Source organism: Podarcis melisellensis, assembly GCF_964234715.1.
Source record: "Podarcis melisellensis genome assembly, chromosome: 5".
NCBI lineage: Eukaryota > Metazoa > Chordata > Lepidosauria > Squamata > Lacertidae > Podarcis > Podarcis melisellensis.
In genome coordinates this window covers 38981668-39005754 of record NC_138537.1, presented here as the reverse complement: position 1 = coordinate 39005754, position 24087 = coordinate 38981668, and the positions used below count along the sequence as shown (strand labels likewise).

The window sequence follows — 24087 nt, the reverse complement described above, 5'->3', positions numbered from 1 at the left end:
GTGACAATGGAAGGGCGGCGGCCCCACGGGGCGGCCTCGCCTCGCCGACCCCGCCACTGGCTTCTCTGGGCCCGGAGCCCGCCGCTGTGCCCCCGCCCCCGCGCGGGGCCTGCCCGCCTTCCCTCCCGCCCTCGAGCGCGCTTTCCCCGGCTCGTTCTCGGCCGGGCGGCGGCGCTGAGCGGGTCGACCGCGCTGCCCTCGCTTTCCGGGGGTGGGTGGGTTGTGTGCCACTGGCGACGCCGTGGATGAGGAGCCGGGAGAGGCAGAGGGCCCACATAGCGGGGACACGGGGGTGGCGGGCGAGAACGCCAAGGCGGAAATGGGGAGGCCATTGGGGGGTAGCGCTGATCCCCGAGGGGGTTGGCCGAGGCGGAATCAGAGTAGATGCCTAAAATAGCGGGACTGAGTTGGACTGAGCCGTCGCGGGAGAGATCAAGTGTTAGCTTCTGGTTCTTGAGGAGGGAAGAGCTTTAGGGGCAGATTTCTGGTAAACGCTGGTCAATACTGTAGGGTGATGGGTTGACGCTGGGTACAAGTTGGAGTAAGTGGAGAGTGGCCACTTAGGATGTTTCGCTTTTTAGGAAGTGGAATAATTGGTTGGTAGGTGACCAAAGCAGTAAGCACCAGAAGTTCTGTTCTGGTGTTTAAGATCACCTTGGATCTTTGTGTTCCTGCCTCGTGACATAACTTCAGAATGTTCTACAAGTTGTATTGACTGGAACACAGGTCATCTTGTGCTAGACGGCGTAGCCTGCAGGAAGACTAGCTGTGACTATGGGACATGCAGCAACTAGTGGATCATATAACAGCAGTAGGGAATGCTAGAATGTGGGGAGGGACATATTACCTTGCAGGGTGGTTTTCATCACTGATTTGAATAGGCAATGAGAGGAAAACATGTGAGTCAAGAGATAGGCCAATAAAAGTTAGCTTACATTTTTGTATAATCTTACAACCTTGTACCAAAGAATAATTTATCTCCTTTGTATTATAGAACATTTTGTTCTTGTCAAAGAGCAGAACATCAACTCATATACACTATTAATTTATTCACCACACTTTTTTTTTAAGGTAGTGCTCTTCCTAAGATTGAAACATTGTGTGTGGTTAAATAGTCAATACTTTTGAACATGTTGCAGAATCTCACTGAATATTGGGAGTTTTGATGAATAGAACTAATATAGATGAGCGCTTTGCAATTAAGAAGTTGATTGGAATGTTCCCTTTTTGTTCCACTGGAGGAGGAGGAGGATATTTTTAGATTTTTTTCCCTTCACCAGAAGGTCCTAATGTGGGTCACTACAATGTAAAATTCAAAAGTAAAACAGTTTAAAACAAATTACAACCACACCTAGAGTGGGCCCTAAATAAATACGTCAAGTGTGATAAGCCAAATTAGTAATACAGAAAAAGCTGTTCATGTAAGAACCAGAATGGTTTCACCCAACTTTTGAACTGTTGACGTTCCTCTGAAAATGATTTGAGCAACCACCCATTGGAATAATATAATACATTTAACCTTCTGAAGATTTGCTTAAAATTCTGGGAAATTTGCTTAAATGCAATCTTGGACATAGCTCAAGATTCCAAATTAATTAATTTTATTTACAGCTTATTTAAAACATTTTAACTCTGCTTTTTAGGACAAAAAGTTTTCCCCACTGTTCTGCTCAGAGAAGATCTATTGAAAATAATGGACATATTGGGACCATTAATTTCAAACTCTTAAATTGAATACAACCTAAAGACCTTACAAGATGTCTTACAACCAGCAATTTAAGAGCAGTACAGCAAACAGTTATAGAACAGTAAAAACTGAATACCTAATGAAACCATAACTGGTCAACATAAAAACATTAAGAGAAAAGCTAAATATGGGAAGGGACATTAAAGACAATGCAGTCCAGCTATTGCTAAATATCTACATCATACCTGATAGGCTGCTATCCAGCCTCTGCTTAAACTACTAATAGCCACTTTCTAAGCAGTCTGTTCCACTATCAGACAGCTTGCTTCATTAGGAAGTTCCTGATGATTAATTGGAATCCCATTTCATGTCATCTGCACCCATTGATTTGGATCCTGCACTCTGGGGCTGTTTCTCCCAATCTGGTGCTCTTCAGAGGTTTTGGACTTCCACCAGGGCCCCAGCCAGCATGATCAATGGTCAGGGATGATGAGGATGCAGAGTACCTGATGCCTGGCACTTTGATTAGAATACCAACAGGAAATACAATCAGTCAAACAGATATTTGATTGTAGCATGAGCAAACTATGAGGCTTCTACTAACATCTTAGTAGTCAAATTTTGAGCAGATTTGAAGTTCTTGAAATTTCTTTAGAGGCATACAATATGCTAGATTGAATGTAACCAGTGTGTGTGTTTGGGCAGCATCAACGTTAGGGCTGTGGGTGGGTGGTTGCCATCTCACAGGGTGCCGAGCTGAGGGGGCGCAAAATTGAGAAGGTCCATTTAGGGGTGCCAAATTTTGGGCTCACACAGAGTGCCATATTATGAAAGATTACCAAAGTCCACCCTTGGTTTGGGGCCCAGTCAGCTTCTTTGAGAGAAGGGTACAGCTGGCTAGTGATATATAAAAACTTTGTTGAGTATGTTGTTCTTATACCTAAAGCAGGCATGTCCAAAGTCCATTTCGGGACTTTAACCTGAATACTTAAGTGTGTGTATGGCTTGAATTTATTTCAGTAGAGCTTCAGGGGTATTTTCTGCAATGTACCAAAAGGTTGCAATCTGGATTTCATTGAAATTACCAGTTCACATTGCCATTTATGGAGCTGCATTCCTATTTTCCCTCTCCCTCAACCCTTCAGGTGTGTAGAAGTTGCATCAGCGAAAGCAGTACTAGATGATTTTGGGCCAAGGTTAGCTGAAATGCAAAATTATCTCTTTGTTACATTAGAAGAGCCCTGTATGCCAAAGGTCTATCTGGTTCAGCATTCGATTCTCATAGTGGGCCAAAGAGATGCCTATGGGAAGCCTGCAAGCAGGACCTGAGTGCAGTGGCCCTCTCCTAGCTTGCAGTTCCCAGTAATTTGTATTCAAAGGCATACTGCCTCTAGCAGTGAAGGTAGGACAAACTCATTGTGGCTTGTAGCCACATTTGGATGTACATTCCTGGGTGCGTAAACCATAGTTGAGCAAACTAGGAATGACTGTCAGCCTCATGCTCTTTTCTTATCTCTTCCCATGCCTCTTGCCTGTTGGAACACCAATCGTATATAGCTTATAATACTGTTCTCTTTTATGTCTAAAATGAGGAACTGTGATTTTAATAATCACTTTATTAACCAGAATACTAAACCATTAATATTTTGTTAGGCTTTTGGGCTGCTGCTATTTGAATAAGCAGGGGATTGGCAGCTACAATATGGCTTGTTGGTTTCTGGTGAAGATACAGTGGTAACTCGGGTTAAGAACTTAATTCGTTCTGGAGGTCCGTTCTTAACCTGAAACTGTTCTTAACCTGAGGTACCACTTTAGCTAATGGGGCCTCCTGCTGCTGCCGCACCACCGGAGCATGATTTCTGTTCTCATCCTGAAGCAAAGTACTATTTCTGGGTTAGCGGAGTCTATTTCTGGGTTAGCGGAGTCTGTAACCTGAAGCATCTGTAACCCGAGGTACCACTGTACCTGATACTGTTACTTATTTGTCTATCAAGATGTTGCTATGCCACCCTTTGCCAAAATAGTTACAGGGTGTTTTCCATCAGAACAAAGTAATACAAGAAACACAATACATGAAATACTAACAAATAAATAAACGAGTAACATAACTAGTAAATTCAAACATGTTTGAGCATTTCTTTTACACAGTCTTCTAAAGGAATCTGTTTTTTTCGCTTTTTGAACTATATTGTTGAAACATATTATGGGAAAAGAAAATTATATCATAACAACTTACTTGATTTAATTGAAAAAAATCTTTTTTTTAAAAAAAAAACCATCTTAAATTTTAACACATACAGTATAATTCAAAAGATATTACATGTTTCAAAAGATATTCAAAAGCAATTATAGTGAAACTTATAACTCAACTTCACGCACAGGAAGAGACACCTTTTATATGATGTGTTTAATGATGATTAGTATTAAAAGAATTGACCAAGACACTAATTAACTACATAGCTGCTCCCACAACATTATTGTAAAGATGAGGTTACTAGCGGTCACAAACCTTGGATGCATGGGTGCATTTGGAAATTTGAGAAACTTGTGAGCCCCACCACAAAATGGCTGCCATAGTAAGTGTGCCCAGTCAAAATGGACAATATATGACACAGATGGGGTCTCAGCCCCAAATGCCAAAAAGCAAATATTTGGCCCCACTTCACATAGTAAAATACTAATTTCACTGGTGGGGTTCAACTTGCCCATGAAACTGAACACAAGGCTGCAGTCCTATGCATTTTTATATGCAAGTAAGGTCCATTTAACTTGGTGGGATTTAGGTCTGAGTAAAACTTCATAAGATTACTCTGCATTTCTCATCCACCTCTTGGATGGCCAGATTCAAAGTACAGGTCCTGAACAGCATTAGAAATTCCCCACGTGCCAGGTGTGTTTTGCAACAGGCGTGGGTCCAGTTGTGACCACTTGGGACATCTCTGTATGCCAGGTAGGCAACTGACATTTCCATCTGGCTGGCCCGCCCAGCTTTCATAAGCAGGTAAGCAGAAGGGCTTATTTATTGCATTTATATTCCACCTTTTTCTCCAATGAGTACATGGTTCACTCCCTCCTCAGTTAATCCCTACAATGACCCTGTGAGGTAGATTAGGAGGCTGTGATTGGTCCTAGCTCACCCATTGAGCTTCCTGACGTGAGTTGGGATTTGAACTCTGATCTCCCAGGTCCTAGTCCGACACTAGAACCACTACACCACACTAGCTTTCTAGAATACTTCTGCTATGGAGCAGCTATACAAATCAAGCAGGTAAATAAATATGGGAAAAGTAAAACGTCACTTAAGACAAGGATCTGAAATATTTTCCTTGAAGCTTGAATTTGTTTTATTCTGGATTGTTTTATTTGACATTTTAATGTGTTGTAAACCGTTTTGAGATTTTTTTCTTTAAAATATAAAGCAGTATAGAAATGATGACAGTGATGATGATGTTTATTATTATTCATTCCAGAATATTCTTAGATATTTTGTTGTGGCAACTGTAAGTGAGGTGCCATTTGGAAATTACTGGAGCTTATATATCTGAGTTTCTAAAACTAGTCCTAAACCTTGGACAGTTGCCTAAGCTCCATGACAAGGAACATCTGCTGAAATTCCATCTCCTAGAAAGTATTAAAAGTGAAGGAGTCCTGTCTTACTCTCCTATCTTCATCTGTCCCCCTCTTTCCTAAGGCTGGAATCAAAAGCATGCTCACATCGGAGTAACTTAGTGGGGCTTGCTTCTGAGTAGACTTAAGTATAATTGTTCTGTTCATCCTAGCCACACACAGTCCCTTCTACACAAGCATACTTTTTCTGTGCAGTGACTAATAATGTTAAATTCTTGAGAATAATCTTTTGGAGAATATTCTCAAGAATATGCTCAATTAAAGAGGTATGTACATTTAAAGCTGCTGTGTAGACGACACAGAATTTACAGTTTGTGGAGAATATTCTTGAATATTCTCCAGAGACTATTCTCACCTCACATTACTAGCAGTGACAGAGGCATACTAGTTTAACACTGATTCATTTGCTTTTTCTCATCGTCTTTTTCTGTGGGTTCCAAAGCTTGCCCAATCAGAAAGGAAATGGAGTGGGTGCAGACATTGAAGGCTGAACAAGGAGGGACTGGGCAGTCAGGAGAGTAATTGATGAGCAATTCAGCACAGAGGAGAGTAGATCACCTGCTGGGTACCATTGCATGCCTTTGGGGTGTTGTGGTGCTTTTTCACGTCATGTTGGCAACTCCAGAAGTTAACTACAAATAAAATGATCGGTTGCATGTTGGCTTAGTCTGGAGATCTGCTTCCACTCAGGGATAATTGTGAAAGTCCTTGATCTGCCTTTTAAAAAATCTAGATACTTATTTTGATATGCCTCCATAGGTATGAAACAAGTTTATACTATGTTGCCGTCAGATACCAACTGTACATGCTATTATTATGCATTAACAGGTTCACTAACACAACTCCCCCTCCCACCCCAACTCAGCAGCTGATTTGCTGATGCGCTTACCTTTACCTGCTGAAATACTGGCCAGGAAATCCAGAAATGCAGAGATGAAGCCATCAATTGCACTGCTTGAAAATTTACTGATATGTCTTGTCTTTTCTGCCTCCCTTTCTTCCAGTTGGTGCTTATTCGTGTTGCCTTTTCTTTTCAACCAGCTCTCCCCTCTTCCCATTTGCTCTTGCATACCTCTACCTCTTTCTGCATCTTTATTTTGCTGTGTGCAGTGAACTGTGCAGCTTACTCCTAACAATTCATTCTAGTAGGTCTTTGCAAGTGTCAGTAAGGTTTTTGCCTATTGCAGGCAGAACTTAAAACCAAAGTATGCCACAAGTTAACTCCAAAGTATGGTACGGTGCCATAAGTCATATGCCATACATATACAAATAATGCATATACATCCATCCCTTCTGCTGCTCAAGTGACTTGGTGTAGTTTTGCATCTGTTCTAATGAGCCAGAGAACATGCTGCAACATTGAATGGAAAAATCAGGCAAGAGCACAGCCTGACTGTGATGTAAATGGGTTCACAGGCCCCCTACCTACTATCCAGTTGTGCTGCAAACCCCAGCTGCTTGCACTATGTATGATGAAGCATCCCCCACATTAAAAAAAAATCCCAGAGTAGCTTTTTATATCAGTAAAAACTGAAGACAGTACCAGTATGAGGCTTGCAGTCTTGAAGAAATGGGGAAGGGGGGAGAAAGCAAATTCAGGCATAGTTCTTAAATTTATAGTTGTTTGATTGCACCTTTGTCCAAGGCAGTTGTATCCAAACTTTTTTTCAAAGAGGGCCAGATTTGATGAAGTTAAGGGCCATGAGGGCCAACCAAAATTGTTGACCTTTTTTTTAGGGTTGAAATTGTTGAGCTTTTTTATGGGGGAAAGTGTTGAGGTTTTTTTTCTGGGATTGAACATGTTGAGGGTTTTTTTTTTAGGATTTTGCCCCAGGAAATAAACTGCCAGATTAAACAGACCGGCAGGCCAGATTAGGCCCCCCCCAAACTGACTTTGGACATGCCTGGTCCAAGGAGTTCAGGATGATGGCTGTGAAGTTAACCCACTTTGTTCATATAAGAATTCTAATGGGGCAGGTTAAAGAGAGAGATAGTTAATGGCCTTAAGCCACCTAGTCAGCTTTATGGCTGAGCAGGGGCTTGAACTCCAATCCCTCTGTTTTCATACTTAACTCACAATATCAGAGATAGAGCTGCATGTACATGTACACTGAGTCCAATACTACATGTGAGTACTGGATAGTGTCCTCCACGCAATCATGATTTCACCATAGTAGTGATACTGGTGTTGATAGGATGGTTCTGCAGCTCTACACCATACTAGCTGCTGATGCTCAAAATTGTGTGCTACATTTGCAGTTACAGTGCAGCTATATATTAGTCATCTTAACATGTTAAATTTCCCCTTTTCTCCAGTTAAAATTAAGCTTCATCTACTGTTCCCTTAAAAACAGCCTTTAAAAACTACATGCTGTATCTCACAAACAGTATGATGTTCTACCATGCTGCATTAAATGCTACAGTGAAACAAACTAAACGTTTTATCTCAGGAAAGGTGGTAATTTGACAAAAGCAGATGGCTTTGTTGGGTAAGAATCCTATGTACAGATGTACTTAACATATGTAAACTGCACTCTTTTCTAATGTGAAAAAATATATAACTAATGAAAATTGAAAATACCAAACTAATTGATTGTAGACTGTTGTTTGTTCTTTTGTGTTTACCCCAAAGCAGCAAGCTAGTATACTCAAGGTATATGAACATTTACTTGGTAAATCGGCCTGTTTTAAAGGCTGCATTAACATTATAGGATGCAAGGCAAATTTGAGGGGAAAACACTTGCTTGGTGACTTAACTGATGATGTTTATTACCAACATGTAATTAAAGTGTCATGGCTAAGGGGGAGAGCACATATTTTGCATACAAAAGATCCAGGGTTCAAGCCTTGGTATTTGAGGTGGGATTTCTTCTCAGCCTACCAGAAGCCAAAGAGAACTGTTTTCAGCCAGTGCAGAAAATATGGAGCAGAATGAACCAATTGTCTGATCCGATGCAAGGCAAATTCTGTGATATTTCAGTTGTTCCTAGCGCCAGTACTGTGCTTCACAGTTCAGTATGAGCCAGTGTGGTGTAGTGGTTAAGAGCGGTGGACTCGTAATCTGGGGAACCGGGTTCGCGTCTCCGCTCCTCCACATGCAGCTGCTGGGTGACCTTGGGCCAGTCACACTTCTCTGAAGTCTCTCAGCCTCACTCACCTCACAGAGTGTTTGTTGTGGGGGAGGAAGGGAAAGGAGAATGTTAGCCGCTTTGAGACTCCTTCGGGTAGTGATAAAGTGGGATATCAAATCCAAACTCCTCCTCCTCCTCCTTCTTCTTCAATTGGGAGGATGCAATGTGCTAGACTACAGCCCTATAATGTAGTTACCCTTACACAGGGAACAGACATCTGTGTGAATTATAACTAAAAGATTCTGTTTAGTAAAATTCAGAACATACTTTAAAGTATGTGGATAGAACTCTTAAGATAACTGAAATTGGCTTCTCTGATTAACCAGCTATTCTGGACTCTATACTTTGCTGTTTCTGTTGCCAGAAGGGGTTGAAGGGGTTAATGGAGGGAGGCTGACATTTTAGCTGTGATTGAATAGCTATTCAATGTTGTAGAGTCAAAAGGCCACTGCTTCACCAAAGAGGAGGACTGTTTTTCCGAAAGCCTAAAGCCGTCCTTCTATTAGCAAAGAAAGGATCTTGCAGAATGATTAGTGGGTGCTTGGGGGACACCTTTTTCAGTTTTTTAAGTTTCTGATTGAGACAAGTCAAGAAATAATCATTAATTAGAGGGCAGTTGAGACTGTGTGTTGTGAATTTATGTGCTAACACAGGAGGTTTAGGGCATTGGACTTGAAGGAAGATTACCCTTGGCAGTTATTTATGCCATTTCATTCCTTGGTGTTTTGCTACCTAATATTAAGATATACAAATGTAAGGAAAAACTTCCAGCATCTTAAACAGTGGTCCTCATCTTAAACAGTGGTCCTCTACTTTTTCTCTAATATTTGGAAGGTATCTTAATGTTACACAGGATTTTTCTGTATTTAAAATCATGAAAGGGTCACCTTTTTTAACATTTACATAACATTCAGAAACCCTTGTAAAATGCTCTGGGTTGAAGCACTGCAAGTACAAATGTGCATGATTCTGTAAGAAGTGCAAAACCTGATGGCTGAATGCTGGATGAAAAGGCTGTTGTAATTATTTTTGTTGGCCTGAACCTCTGATTCCTCCCTGCTGTTCTTGTGGGGAGAGAAGGTCTCAAGAGCAGTAGGTGAAAAAACACACATTTTGGTGTATAATTTTGTATTGCAATTCAGCATTTGTTGAACCAAATTGATATGTTAGTTTCTCCAGACTTTGGATCATATTTCAGGCAATGAGTCCTGAGGGTAACAGTATCTGTTCAATGTTGCATATCCTCCCGTATTACGATCATTGCATTTTAAATTTTTCCTAAAATAAACAATCTGAGGCAGATTATTCTCTTTTACAGATAAAATGCTAGAACAGTGAAAAAGATCAAATTGCTTAGGCATGGGTTTTCCAAAAGCAGTTCATGACCCTCAAAGCAGGTGGATTGATTTCCCGTATTTCTTCGTGTATAAGACGCCCCCATGTATAAGACGCCTCTTAGTTTTGGGGACTACAAATTAAGAAAACAACCCTCAGCACTACCCGTGTATAAGATGAGCCCCAATTTTAAACCTAATTTTTTTGGGGGGGAAACCCCTAGTCTTATACACGGAAAAATATGGTAAATCACAGTTATCTAAATGAGCAAGAAATGATGCAGATTTAAATCGACGCTATTCCTAAACAATTCCTAATTCTGACCACTAAACCATGTTAATTTACTAAATAAAGTACTCTTTATACTTAACATATTTTTGTCTCACTGTAAAAATGTTTCCACTAAAAATGTTTACACTATGTACCACATGTGTGTGTAATGATTTTCAACAACTGAATTGTGTTCAGAAAATGCTTTAGCCTGTGGATTCTGGTGGCATGTGCAGAGAATATTGATTAATGCGAAGTCAGTCTTTCAAATCAACAGTTGACCTTGAAGCTTACTGTGTGCTATTGGACACAATCTGTCCTTACAAGTTTGTTCGGACTAAAAGACTATAGCGAGCATTAAGTAGAAAAATGGTGTCATAAAGGAATTGTGTTATAGCTGGAACAACCCATCCCATTATTATTTTTCTTAATTTGTAGCATGTCAGTTTTTTCTGTGCTATGCAAATGTGAAGAATTGCTTTGGAATACTGTCAGTAGTATTTTGGGTTTGGAGGGCAAAAAATATGGCAGGCTAGATGTAATCAACCGGTAGATAGTAGTTGATGTTCTTCTTATCCCCATGAATGAAATCAGGGCTGAGAGAAATCATCCCCCCTCAAGTGTACTGTTTTACAAGGTTCTTATTTATTAAAACGTTACAAGCTGTTTCTTTGAATTATTACGTGTTAAGTATGGAGTCAGAGATTGCCATCATCCCATGTGCTAATAATGAACTCAGTCTCTTAAGTGCCAATCCTTATGTAGTTAAAACAGCACTGCCCATGCATAAGCAGAAGGTATAAGCAGGTTTTGAGGAACCCCAAGGGTTACAGAACTCTTAAAACTCTTTAAAAAACAGTCACAAAAACAACTTGGTGAGAACTGAGCAAACTAAGTAGCCACATAATGCTATGTGAACCAGGGGGCAGGGTGAACTGAACTGAGTGGATTGAAGAGAACACTTCATGCTTTCTGAAAACCCGCCCCCTTTTTTTAAGGCTTTGACCGCAAGGTAAATGGGCTAGTGGGAGCATGATTAACACAGGGTTAATTGTAGTAACCAGTGCTTATTTTATATAAGCCCTGCAAACAGATTCTCTACTAATTGCTTAATAAAAATTGGTCATCCAATAATTGTACAGATTGATTTCCCATTGAAGTCCTTAAACTGAAATTCTAAAGCCTTATAATCCATCAAAAAATAAGAGGTTATTTTTAATCCTGACTCATTTCCCTTCACGCTTGGATGCTCTGGGTTATAGACCAGTTTCCTTCTGAGTAGGTCTTTCTGGTATATTGTCACTTCCTTCACTACTGAATTGCACAAAATCAAGAATATTATTTCCTTAAGATTAGATGGTAAAAATTTGTAAGAGCACTCGTGCGTAAGAGTTTCCTGGTTACTTGTTAGAACCATTTTAAGAAACTTTGAAAGCATCTATACACACATGACCAGAGTAAATCTCAAAAACCTAAAATGTGAGTACAACCCACCTTGAACAGATGCCCTGGAAGCAGCTTCCAAAATTATTGACTGTTAAATAACTTAAAGCCGCCTTGCAATCACACTACAATGTATATTATGATGACATACTTGAACATATGGTTTTGCCTTATTATCATGCTACCTCTGCCTGTTACAGCTGGATGGGATAATCAAGGAGACTTTTGCCAGTCTTTTTAGATGTTTTAAGAAAAATGTTATGACTTTGGATTTGGTGAAAAAATGTACTATCTATGTAGTATCGTCCCATCCTACTACTACAGGGTGTAAAAAGGGAGTGGGTGGCACTGTGCTCTAAACCACTGAGCCTCTTGGGCTTGCTGATCAGAAGGTCGGCAGTTCAAATCTGCGCAACGGGGTGAGCTCCCATTGCTCTGTCCCAGCTTCTGCCAACCTAGTAGCTCGAAAGCATACCAGTACAAGTAGATAAATAGATACCACTGTGGTGGGAAGGTAAGTGGCATTTCAGTGCATTCTGGCACTTGTCACTGTCCTCCGTGCACCAGTGGCAGTTTAGTTATTCTGACCACATGACCTGTGGACAAACAGCTGCTCCCGTGGCATGAAAAGCAAGATGAGCGCCACACCCCATAGTCACTTTTGACTGGATTTAACTGTCCAGAGGCCCTTTACCTTTTACCTACCTACATGGTGTACGTGTAGTATTTTGATTTACATGGAATGCCTCCCATTGGGAAATATTAATCTTTAAAGGCTGGTTTATTGTACATGAACAGCATTCTGGTGCATGTTGCTTTAAAGCATATGTTTCACTCCTTCCTTGCTCCTGCTGATGTTGCGCTTGGGGAAGAAACAAACTAGAATCTTGAGCTTGTGGTTTTTTTGCTCCCTTCTTGTGATTTTCTTTGGGGAAACAAAACTTGAACCCAGATTCACACATAGCAATAAGACATACAGTAGCGGGGCAAGAGTGAAGTGTGGGCTTTTTAGCAATGTGCACAACCACACTGCTTGTAGACATTGAATCCTTGTTTGCTTTAATCATAGTTTAGTGTGATGTAGAAACCAGGCCAAAACACCATATATAGCAATTCTGTTTAAGTATTCCTTATATAAGCAAGGAATGATAACTTTATTCTAGTAATAAGCAGCCTGGAAGTTCGTGGTATCTGAATCTTTGCTGATCCTGCTTGGAAGTCTAAGAAATGTCTTTTTTATTTTTACAAGAGTTGTTTACTATTTCTTGAAATACAATTCTTCATGTACCTACCCCAACACATGCTTGAAAGGTGGCAGTGAGAGGATGAGCCTTTTCTGTGGTGACTTCTGATTGTTGAATTCCTTCCCCAGGGAGCCTTGCTTGGTGCCAGAAGAAGTACCGTATTTTTTGCACCATAACACTCACCTTTTTCCTCCTAGAAAGTAAGGGGAAATGTCTGTGCGTGTTATGGAGGGAATGCCTACAGGTGGCATGCCTATGGATTTTCCTCCTCTAAAAACTACATGCGTGTTATGGTCGGGTGCGTGTTATAGAGCGAAAAATACGGGTATGTAGATTTATTTAATTTTATGCCCAGGCATTTGGACAGCTTTAATTGTTTGGCTTCTGGTCATTTGTTTTTGTTGTTGATCCTTAAGTGGCTGCAGTTATTACTTTTTGCAGTTGGGTGATTTTTGTGGATGAACACTTTTAGTATATAATGGTACCTTGGATTGCAACCGTTTTGGATTACAACCATGTCAAACCTGGAAGTGTGTGTCCCTTTTTTTGAATTACAACCCATTAAAAAAATTAAAAATAAAAATTGGAGGCCCCATTGGCGAAAGCACACCTTGGGTTACAACCTGTTTTGGTTTACAACCAGACCTCCAGAATGGATTATTGTATTTCACTTCAGTGGATTTCTATTGTATATTGTATCTTTCCCCTGCAAATTATTTCGGGATGCCTTTTGAGGGAAGTCATTATATAAATTGGATCTAATCTAATCACAGGTGCTGTTGAAAATGTCAATACAATATTAGGTGGTTTGGCCTTTGGGTAGGAAGGCACCATTTCCCTCTGCCTACAGAATAGTGTTGTAACCTTTTTGTCTCAAAATTGGTAAACTTTTCACATTTTCATGGTGCTCAGAAGTTTTGACAGGCTAAGGTAGAGGTTGGTGGAAAGTATTAAATAAATATGAAAGCAAGTAATAATATAATACATTGACCACATAAGCTGCAATAAATAATTGACATTTTATTTTATTTTATCAAGAGATGAGGCAAGTTTGGCTTTTTCAGCTGTGCTATTTTTTGTAAGCATTGAGCCTCTTTCAAATAGTAAAAAGGAAGATAACCCATATAAGACTGGAAAATCTAAATTGTGCATATATGCTAATTTAAGTAATTTCAATTGACGATGGAGATGATTCTATATTAATATTGTTATAGTATAACTCTGTAGTATAGTATCTGGTTGACAAATTGAAACCAAAATCAGATTAGCAGCAATCATTATTGATAGTAGAGCAGACTCTTGGATAAAAAATATGGTAGTAATCCAATTACAAAGGAGCTAGAAATGCATCTCATATTTAAAATGGCAAATGTTCTTAAAACCTGGTGTTTGGATAGCTATGGCTGGTGATTTGGTGCATGAAACAGGATAAATTAATGCTTTACCTTCAAAAATTCCTATTTGTATTCAGTTTGATAGTCATCAGAATTCCTTTGTGGAGATGATACAGCTATGATAAAGAATATTCATGCATTCATAGACCCACAGTAGAGTCCTAATATTAGATAATATTGGCAACAAAAGGTGGGTTGTTTGTTCCTAATTTAAAGATTTATTATTATGCTGCCTAGTTAGTTGGTCTTCTGGTTTTTGAAAAGAAGAAATAAAACTTGTGGTTGAAGCTTGGACAGAGTACCATTACAACTCATTAAAGTTTATGTTATTACTATTAGAGATTCACTTAGTACAGCCAAAAATAATTGTCAAGGAATTGGGGCACTGTAAAGAATAAGACTTAGAGTTTCTTCAGTGCTTCCCAACTTTGCAGAGAGTTTTTGACCCCCCTCATTTACTTTACTGCTTGTCATGGATGACTTTGTGGAAGCTAGTTTGATAATTAGAGAGGGTTCTGCAGTGCAGTACTGCCGGCTTCAGCAATAACATATTTTCCCAGTGACTGCATGTTTGGATTATTTTAATTTGAGACACACTTGTAGTCTCTTTCGGCATTATGGAAAAATTGGAGAAGGAAGAGGATTCTTGTTCCATGTTGGGTGGGAAAAACACCCTTCCCCTTTTCTATTTTTTCTCACTTGTGTAAACAAATCAGCAAATGATCAGCCTTTCATTTCATGCTAGGCTTGCAAGAATTCTGGAATTCAACAGGAAGGACAGGGGCGGAGTCTAATTTCCAATCTGGAACAAGCATGGAGACATTCAGAAGAAGCAAGAAAGTTGCAAAGTGAAAGTCTTGACATTTTCATGAATCCTCTGTACATGAGAACTTGAAAGGAGTAGAATGGGGTAACTTCAAATAACAGTTGGCTATTTAAGAGAACTTGAAAAGAGGTTTCAAGAGTTAACTCAGTGGAAATGCACCCTGAAGCTAACTTTTTATCTACAGATAAAATTAAAATGGGCTTAGTAAAAATGGTTGTTGAAAATACTGGGCTCCAGCAGATCTGAAATGTAAGACACTGCCTACCTTGGATGAATACTGGTAAAATAGGTCTGTGTTATGGGATTGCCCTAGTCATTTGCACTAGTCATTCATCACAGATAGATACACTTCTAATTATTATAAACATGAAATATTCAGTTTACTGTATATACTATAATTTTATACTAACTGTGTTATATGTAGCATTTTATTATGTGGAAACTTTAAAAATTGCACCGAAGAAGTATGTGAAGATTACACCATAGCTTTCTTCAGAGCTAATCGTTTTCAGTACAGAGACTGCCCTCCTTTATCAAACAATTCCTTTCGTTTTGATTTTGTACCGGAGAGTAAATGACATTGTGTGTGTGTGTGTGTGTGTGTGTGTATTGGGTGTGGGGGGGGGAAATCTTCACAAAATAAGGTGCTTTTTGTCCTAGTTACCAGCGCCTGAGAAGTGAAGCATGATTTGCATATGAGAAAACATCTGCTTGCTTTCATGATACGTTAAAGTCTTGCTTGCTTTGCACGCCTTCCAGCCCCCACACAATCATGACAGATTTTATGTAGGCAAACTGTAGACCAGAGGTTGTTTTTTTTTTAAGAGTTCTGGTGGTAATGGAAGAAGTTGAAATACAGTAACAGTATCAAATGCTCAGAATCCAGCATGCAAGTAAAAGAACCAAACCAAAACAAAAAACCCCAGAAAACAATGATAGCCTTTTAAAAAAATATTGATGATCTTAAGGTATTGCATATAGTTTTAAAGCAGTGTTCTTGTTCTTTGTTAGCCCAACAATTTATAAGGCTCTGCTTGAGCTAGGAGGAAGGAGGCAATTTTCCTGGTGATAAATCTGCTGAGTAAATATAATCTTTCTATTGAATGTGTTACCCCTGAATTACACTAAATGTTCCGGCTTATTTTACAAAAGCCAAAGGCAAGTATTAGACTTTTCCAACAATGTTTTGGTCTTGAAGCATTAAGCAAGTATAAAGAGGCAGCTTGCATTCTGAATCCAAAGAGTTTAGCAGTATTAAGTAATTGAAATTATAAACTTTCTAACAGATGTATCAAGACTTTGAAAATATTATGCCTTCCCAGAAAACCTGTGTTTCATATATACACAGTCTAAGAGTCCCATGAACTAGGATCTTTAGTAAGTGATAGTGGCATCTCTTGACAGATTTATCCAGTGACGTACTTCTACACAGATTTTTACTTGGGGACAATTCTTATTGAATCTACAATCATAATATACAGAGTTAATACTGCCCTGAGGAGTTGCTGAGCAAAATATATATGAATGTTTGAATGAATGGCAGCGATGATGGCCACATCAGATAAAAGTGAGGTTGAAGTTTAAATATTCAGCAGATGTGCATCAGCAGTTGAATACACAGGAGTCTTTGTCTAAATATGCTGTGTACCTTTGAAGCAGTGCTGTCTCCAAACTAACTGCTATCTTCATTTCAGTGTATCACAGTTAAGGAGAGGCATTAAACATTTTGGGCGAGTCTTCTGTTAACTTTAAAGACAAGTAATAAAACAGTCAGAAAAGCAACATCAGAACAATGGGAAAAACATTGCAAATTCTGCTTTAGCTATTTGAACATGCCTTCCAATAGTTATCCTAGCTTTTCCTTGTTTTCTTAGAAGTTTGGTTTACTAGAGTGACATGATTAGAGATTATGGAGTGTTATGACTTGTAGAAGTCAGTTGGCCCATAACCTACCAGACGTGGGCCCACTATCTGTTGGGGCTTCACTACAACCAGTGTGATCAGCAGAGAGTGCACAACTCCAGCATGGTCTTCCAGCAGAACACCAGAGTTTTTCTGCTTTTTAGTAGTCAGCCTTTTCCAGAAACCCCAGTTAAGAAAACTCCTTTCCCATTCAGTTGAGTTTAAAGTATAAAGTGTTCATTGTGTCAAGACATAGCTAAACACGATTACTACTATAATAGAGTTCTAAGAAGTAAAGAAACAAAAACACAGAGAGATCTAGCACTTTGCCATGCTAGCTCACACTGCTATGTAAAATCCGCCAAACATGGTTTCTCATAGACTCCCCCCCCCCGTTGCCCCCAGACAGCGAATGCAATGCAGTCTTAGTTTTTATACCCATTTCTGCAATTACACACATTCCTGAGCTAAAGTGAGGATGGATGAGTCAGCAAGCCAGGCTTTCAGCCTTGTACTGTTGCTAGGCTACCCAGTGCACCTGGCATTCTATCTCTAAACAAGATCCAAACAAGAGGGATATGCTAGCTCAAGAGATAGACCAAGCAATTAGTGTAATTTCATTCCCTTTTCAAATTACACCAACATGGAAGAGCATTGATGGTAGCATGCATGTTTAGGTACTTACATAGTATGTAGAATTAAGGTCTATTGGCCTCTGTTAATCTTCTTTCTGTGTAATGAGTTTATAATTGTGATACAGCTTTTGTAGCCCCTCTGCTCTGGCACATTTCTTTCCAGTTCAAGGAGCTAGTCCCAGTATTGAATCCATTGAGTGAAACACCCTGGTCTAAGTAAGTACATATGCTTGCACATCCTCTGCACATATAGCTCATGGAGCAGGAGGAACTGGAGCCAAATCTGTGGTCCATACAAACCTGACTCAGGACGTACAGTCATACCTTGGGATAAATACGCTTCAGGTTGAGCGTTTTCGGGTTGTGCTTCGCGGCGACCCGGAAGTAACAGAACACGTTACTTCCAGGTTTCACCGCTCACGCATGTGCAGATGCTCAAAATGACATCATACGCATGCGTGGAAGCGGTGGAACGCGACGCGCAGTCGCGTGTTACATTCGCTTCAGGATGCGAACGGGGCTCTGGAATGGATCCCGTTCGCATCCACAGGTACCACTGTATCTCTAAACATATCTGCAAATGGCTTCTCTGTGTTCAAGGAACAAACCCTTCTGGAATGTGAATGCTGGGGGGATTTAACTCAAATGTTGTGCTAGGGGAGCTACTTCCTGAAGGAACCAGTAGAAGTTGAATTTTTAATTATTATTTTTGCAGGTCCATACTTGTAGTTTCCTAAATTGCACACATGCTTGCCTTGTTTTGCCTGCTTGTAGGTTCCAACATAGTATATTGTGTTGCATAATATATCTGTCCCACATGTTAGCACTTAATAATCCTAGACTGGTATATGCACAGGAAAGAAAACTTTCTGGAGTTCTTTAGAATATATATTTACCGCAGCCCAACATGTATTACATTTTTACTCTTAACTCTGTATTTACAGAGAGTATGTAAGTGTATAGGTGAGATTAAAAGTGGAATCCAAGTTGGGCTGCAATAAATATATTCACATCTGTTCCTCATACAAACATTTGTCACTCTCGCTTTTCTTCATCTGTATGAACAATAGGGTAGTTCCATTTTTTATATATATAAACTTAACAAGATCCTATTATTGGTCTTTAAATGAATGTAAAATACATGCTAAAATGTATCTGGAGTATTGTAGATTTCAGAGAATGAATTAGATTAGAGAGCACACCATGCAAGCCTTTTTATCCCCTATTTTCTACATCTGCAGGTTTAAGCAGCTGCAGTAGATTATCAGCAGTTAAGCTGAATAAAGATGATGATGATGATTATATTTGTAGGCTGCCCTTCTGACTGGGTTGCTCCAGCCGCTCTGGGTGGCTCCCCAGCAGAATAGTAAAAACACGATAAAACATCAAACATTAAAAACGTACTACACTAAAGAAGTGTGGGCCAAACAAAATAGTAAAATAAAATGTGGGAGGATAGAGAAAGGTGTCTTTAGAATTTATGGCTGTTACATTACCTTGTTTTGAAATTACTATGGAATGAAAGTAACAAACCTGGGCTTAAAATACCGTATTTTTTGCTCTATAAGACGCACCAGACCACAAGACGCACCTAGTTTTTGGAGGAGGAAAACAAGGGAAAAAAATATTCTGAATCTCAGAAGCCAGAACAGCAAGAGGGATCGCTGCGCAGTGAAAGCAGGAATCCCTCTTGCTGTTCTGGCTTCTGAGATAGCTGTGCAGCCTGCATTCGCTCCATAAGACACACACACATTTCCCCTTACTTTTTAGGAGGGAAAAAGTGAGTCTTATAGAGCAAAAAATACGGTATTTAATGTTGAGGAGAAGGAAGTCTGTTTCTAAAAAGTTGGTGATAAATTCTCCATACTCATCTACTGAAATTGAGATTAGAGGATATTGTGTTGGAAGTAATTCAGTGGCAGACTAAGAGGTAGTTGCCAAACCTTAATTTGGTTAACTTCCAAAATTTGGGCATTGCGTCAACTCAAAAGGTCATGATTTTTTGTAATTTTATTTGTTGAGACTGATGGGAGGAAACTCCAGCAAAATAGTTAGGATACTTTAGCTTTCCAAATGGTTGTGATATTTGCTTACATATGTTAATCAGTGTTAATTTGCTCTTCCATCTTAAATCAGGTGATAGAGGAGATAGGGTAGCAGGAAAAAATAAGCATTTTTCTGTGTGCCAGCATTAACATTTAAGGCATCTGGGGTCTTCTTGCCAGTGTGGTGTAGTGGTTAAGAGCAGTAGTCTCTTAGTAGTAGTAGTAATCTGGTGAACCGGGTTCGCTTCCCCGCTCCTCCACATGCAGCTGCTGGGTGACTAGTCACACTTCTCTTGGGCTAGTCACACTTCTCTGAAGTCTCTCAGCCCCACTCATCTCACAGAGTGTTTGTTGTGGAGAAGGAAGGGAAAGGAGAATGTTAGCCACTTTGAGACTCCTTCGGGTAGTGATAAAGTGGGATATCAAATCCAAACCTCCTCCTCTTCTTCGTCTGCTGCTGCTGACCATTGTAATCAATGAACCTCAGCAACTTAAGTTCACAGATTTCAATAGGTCTGAGTATGACTTGTTTGGAAAGTTTTGGTTATAGAAAAGCATGTACAGTGGTACCTTGGCTTACAGACGCTTCAGGTTACAAACTCCGCTAACCCAGAAATAGTACCTCAGGTTAAGAACTTTGCTTCAGGATGAGAACCGAAATCTTGCGGTGGCGGCAGTGAGAGGCCCCATTAACCAAAGTGGTACCTCAGATTAAGAACAGTTTCAGGTTAAGAACGGACTTCCAGAACGAATTAAGTTCTTAACCTGAGGTACCACTGTACATACTCAAAACGTTCTGTCAAACAAATGACACAGTTGTTGAAACAACAAACCATCATTTGGTGCATACTCCACAGCCATTTTATATGCCACTTCAGTCAATCAATGGCAGAATATTATGGGGTTGATCTGTGTCTTGGAGTGACAAGACTCCAGGAGATGCTTTCTAACTCTAGCAGGAGAGTGCACTGTGTTGATATTTGTATGCTTTTCCTATTTTAAGACTTATCTGTTTAATCTGTGTAAGTTATTCAGTTCTGAAACCATGAATATTCTCTTTTGATGAAACATAGATATTTACTTTTAATTTTTTGGAAAAACACTCTCTTCCTTAGTGTTTGTTTACTTATAATATTTATATCAGCTACCCAGTAACATGGAGGGGACACGGGTGGTGCTGTGGGTAAAACCTCAGTGCCTAGGACTTGCCGATCGTATGGTCTTGCGGTTCGAATCCCCGTGGCGGGGTGAGCTCCCGTCTTTCGGTCCCAGCTCCTGCCCACCTAGCAGTTCGAAAGCACCCCTAAGTGCAAGTAGATAAATAGGTACCACTTTATAGCGGGAAGGTATACGGCGTTTCCGTGTGCTGTGCTGGTGCTGGCTCGCCAGAGCAGCTTCGTCACGCTGGCCACGTGACCCGGAAGTTTCTCCGGACAGCGCTGGTCCCCGGCCTCTTAAGTGAGATGGGCGCACAACCCTAGAGTCGGACACGACTGGCCCGTACGGGCAGGGGTACCTTTACCTTTTACCTTTACCTTTACCCAGTAACACAGTTCTCTGGGTGGCTTACATACCTGAAACAAAATTCAATGTTAAAATGCAAATATTACAAAGAAAATAGCACCATACTAATTTATATTTAGAGAAAAACTTAAATATTAGTTCATGGTATAACTGAAAATATACAACATAGAAATAAGGGATTAAAAGTCAAGATTTTAAGAACACAGATTTTAAAGGCTTTGGAGAATGAACTCTGAAAGATGACTCTGGGACGCCATTCCATATCTAAGGTGCCGCCACTGAGGCAGCTCTTCCTTTGCTAGACATCTGTTTCGTTTCACTTGGGGGCATCTCTGGTCCTGAGGATCTGAACAGCCAGGTAGGCATATGTGGGAGAGGGCATTATTTTCAGTTCATGTGAATAAGCATCAATGAAAATGGGTTAAACCAGGGGTAGGCAACTAAGGCCTGGGGGCCAGATGCGGCCCAATCGCCTTCTCAGACGGTCCGGGAATCAGCGTGTTTTTACATGAGTAGAATGTGTCCTTTTATTTAAAATGCATCTCTGGGTTATTTGTGGGGCATAGGAACTCGTTCATCCCCCCCCCAAAAAAAATATAGTCCGGCCCACCACATGGTCTGAGGGTTCCCAGGGCTGAAAAAGGTTGCTGACCCCTGGGTTAAACTATCAAATTGCCCAACAACATGTGAAACAAACTAACAATTTAACTCCTCCAGTTCTGCTAGGCATACTCCAGCTTGCTGCCTGTTTTAGCCCAAGCAAACAGGCTTTCTCCAGCCTTCCACCATGCTTAAGCCTCATTTTAAAAATCATGCTGTTCTTACGCCTCTTTACTTGCTAAGGGTTGTACGCAGTGCTACACTAGTGGGGTCCCACTGGAGCAGTGAGACAACCATTTCCTCTCCTCCCCCTGCGTGCCTCCAAAATCTGCCCCAAACATCTGCAGCTGATTTTGAGAGGGGACAAGAGAGGAGGAAGATGATTCTTTGTTGTGTGCAAAGAAGTCCCTTGTGCCAGTGTATGTTGCATACGGCTCTACGTTTTTAGATCAGCTTCTTTCCTTATTCCTCTACTCACCTGACCCTTCTCTTTCTTCCTTGATCTTTTCTTACCTCTATGACTTATGCAGAAAAATCCCTGACTAAGACAGAAAATCAAAGAAAAAAATTTAAAGAAAAAAAGGAGCAAACAGCTTAAGACTGATAGGTTCCAAGGCTCACAAAAGATGCTTAATATGGTTGTCTTTGATTACCAGTCCCAGTGGATCCATGAAAGAGCATGCACAAAAGAAAAGGCCTTAGTTAATCTGGAGGCATACTCTAGATCAGATATGGACTTCTCACTTTTTGATGAGAGAGTCTGGAGCAGAGCTGCTATTTTAGCATGGCTGCTGTGAAATCTGGTCCTTGGGGAAGCCTCCCAAACCTTCTCTTACATATATTAAGGCTGTGTCTGTTGTTTTGTATTTTTAGTTACTGCTAGTGTGAGGTGGTGTTTTTTAAAACTGATTTTATTGTTTTTGTTACTGCAGTTGTGTAGTGCCTTGAGTGTAAATTTCACTAGAAAAACAAACAGATTTTTAAAGTACAGTGGTACCTCCGGTTGCGGACGGGATCCGTTCCCGAGGTCTGGCCGGATCCCAAGGTTTTCACAACCGGAGGACCGCTTCTGTGCATGTGCGCGCAGCAAAACCCTGTAAAATACTTCTGGATTTGTCACTTTCTCATCCCAAAGTTTACGTAACCAGAGGGTTACATAAATGGAGGTACTACTGTACATGCAGTAACTGATGATGTTACCATTGCAGGTCTTTAAAAAAGAAAAAAGAAATTTGAAAATACTGCAGCACAATTCTTCCTCCATAACCAAATGGTGTATAGTCAGCTAGTCTCTTAAAAGTTGAGGTGGGCCTCCCTCCTTTTCTGACTTCCTTTTCATCCATTGATTGTGATAGATTGCTTGATGGGCTCCCAATAGGTAATACAAAATGCAGGCCAGGAAATTGTAGTATGCTGTGCGATGTAAGTGCCAGGCAAAAACATTTCTCTTTCACCAGGCCTTTGGCTGATGAAACATTCTGTGGCTTTTTAAATGTGTTTGTGGGAGTAGGGTTATTGGTCTGTTTTTGTTTTATTATGTATTTTGTGTTTTCATGCTGTGAACTGCCCTGTGATCTTTGGATGAAGGGCAGTATACAAATTTAATAAAAAAAAATTATTATATTAACTCAAGGCCTCTGATATAAGATCAGCATTCCAGCTACAGTGGTGCCTCGCAAGACGAAATTAATTCGTTCCACGAATTTTTTCGTCTAGCGAATTTTTCGTCTTGCGAAGCACGAAATCCCATAGGAATGCATTGAAAACCAATTAATGCGTTCCTATGGTCAAAAAAAGTCCAAACAAAGCCAAATTTGGTACAACAAGAGTTTATTAAGTGCTCTTTAAAGTCACACATACTGTAAAGAGCATTTCAAAATTCAAACCCAGATTTTTTTAAAAAAAAACAGCAGAATGGCCCAATGGTCACAGAAAATCATAAAAATGCAGAAAAAACCCACAAGCTTCCAGATTCTTGCAAACCCCTCCCCAACTGTTCCCCCAGCACACAGAAATTCAAATCCAGAATTTTTTTAAAAAACAGCAAAGTGGCCCAATGGTCACAGAAAATCATAAAAATGCAGAAAAAACCACACAAGCTTCCAGATTCTTGCAAACCCCTCCCCAACACCAAGTCCTTGAATTCCAAACACCCCAACCCAAAATCCAACCCCCCCCCCAAAAAAAGTTTTAAAAGCTTAACTTACCAAATGGCTGCAAAAGAAGTTTTGGAAAAGCTTCAAAAATCACCAGTGTCTTTAAAAACCTCAAAAAAGGCTACTATGTACACTGCGTTCTATGAGTTGCTCCTCAAAGTCAAGTCGCAACTGTATTAATGGTGTTAAGAAAAAGGAAACAAACTTGCAAGACGTTTTCGTCTTGCGAAGCAAGCCCATAGGGAAATTCGTCTTGCGAAGCAGCTCA

At 40.1% G+C, this 24087-nt stretch overlaps 1 protein-coding gene across 1 annotated transcript in view; it reads left to right on the top strand.

Moving 5' to 3' along the window:
* Positions 1–24087, top strand: part of STAG1 (STAG1 cohesin complex component) — a 98671-nt gene that overhangs the window by 512 nt on the left and 74072 nt on the right. The gene's annotated exons all lie outside the window — the stretch shown is intronic.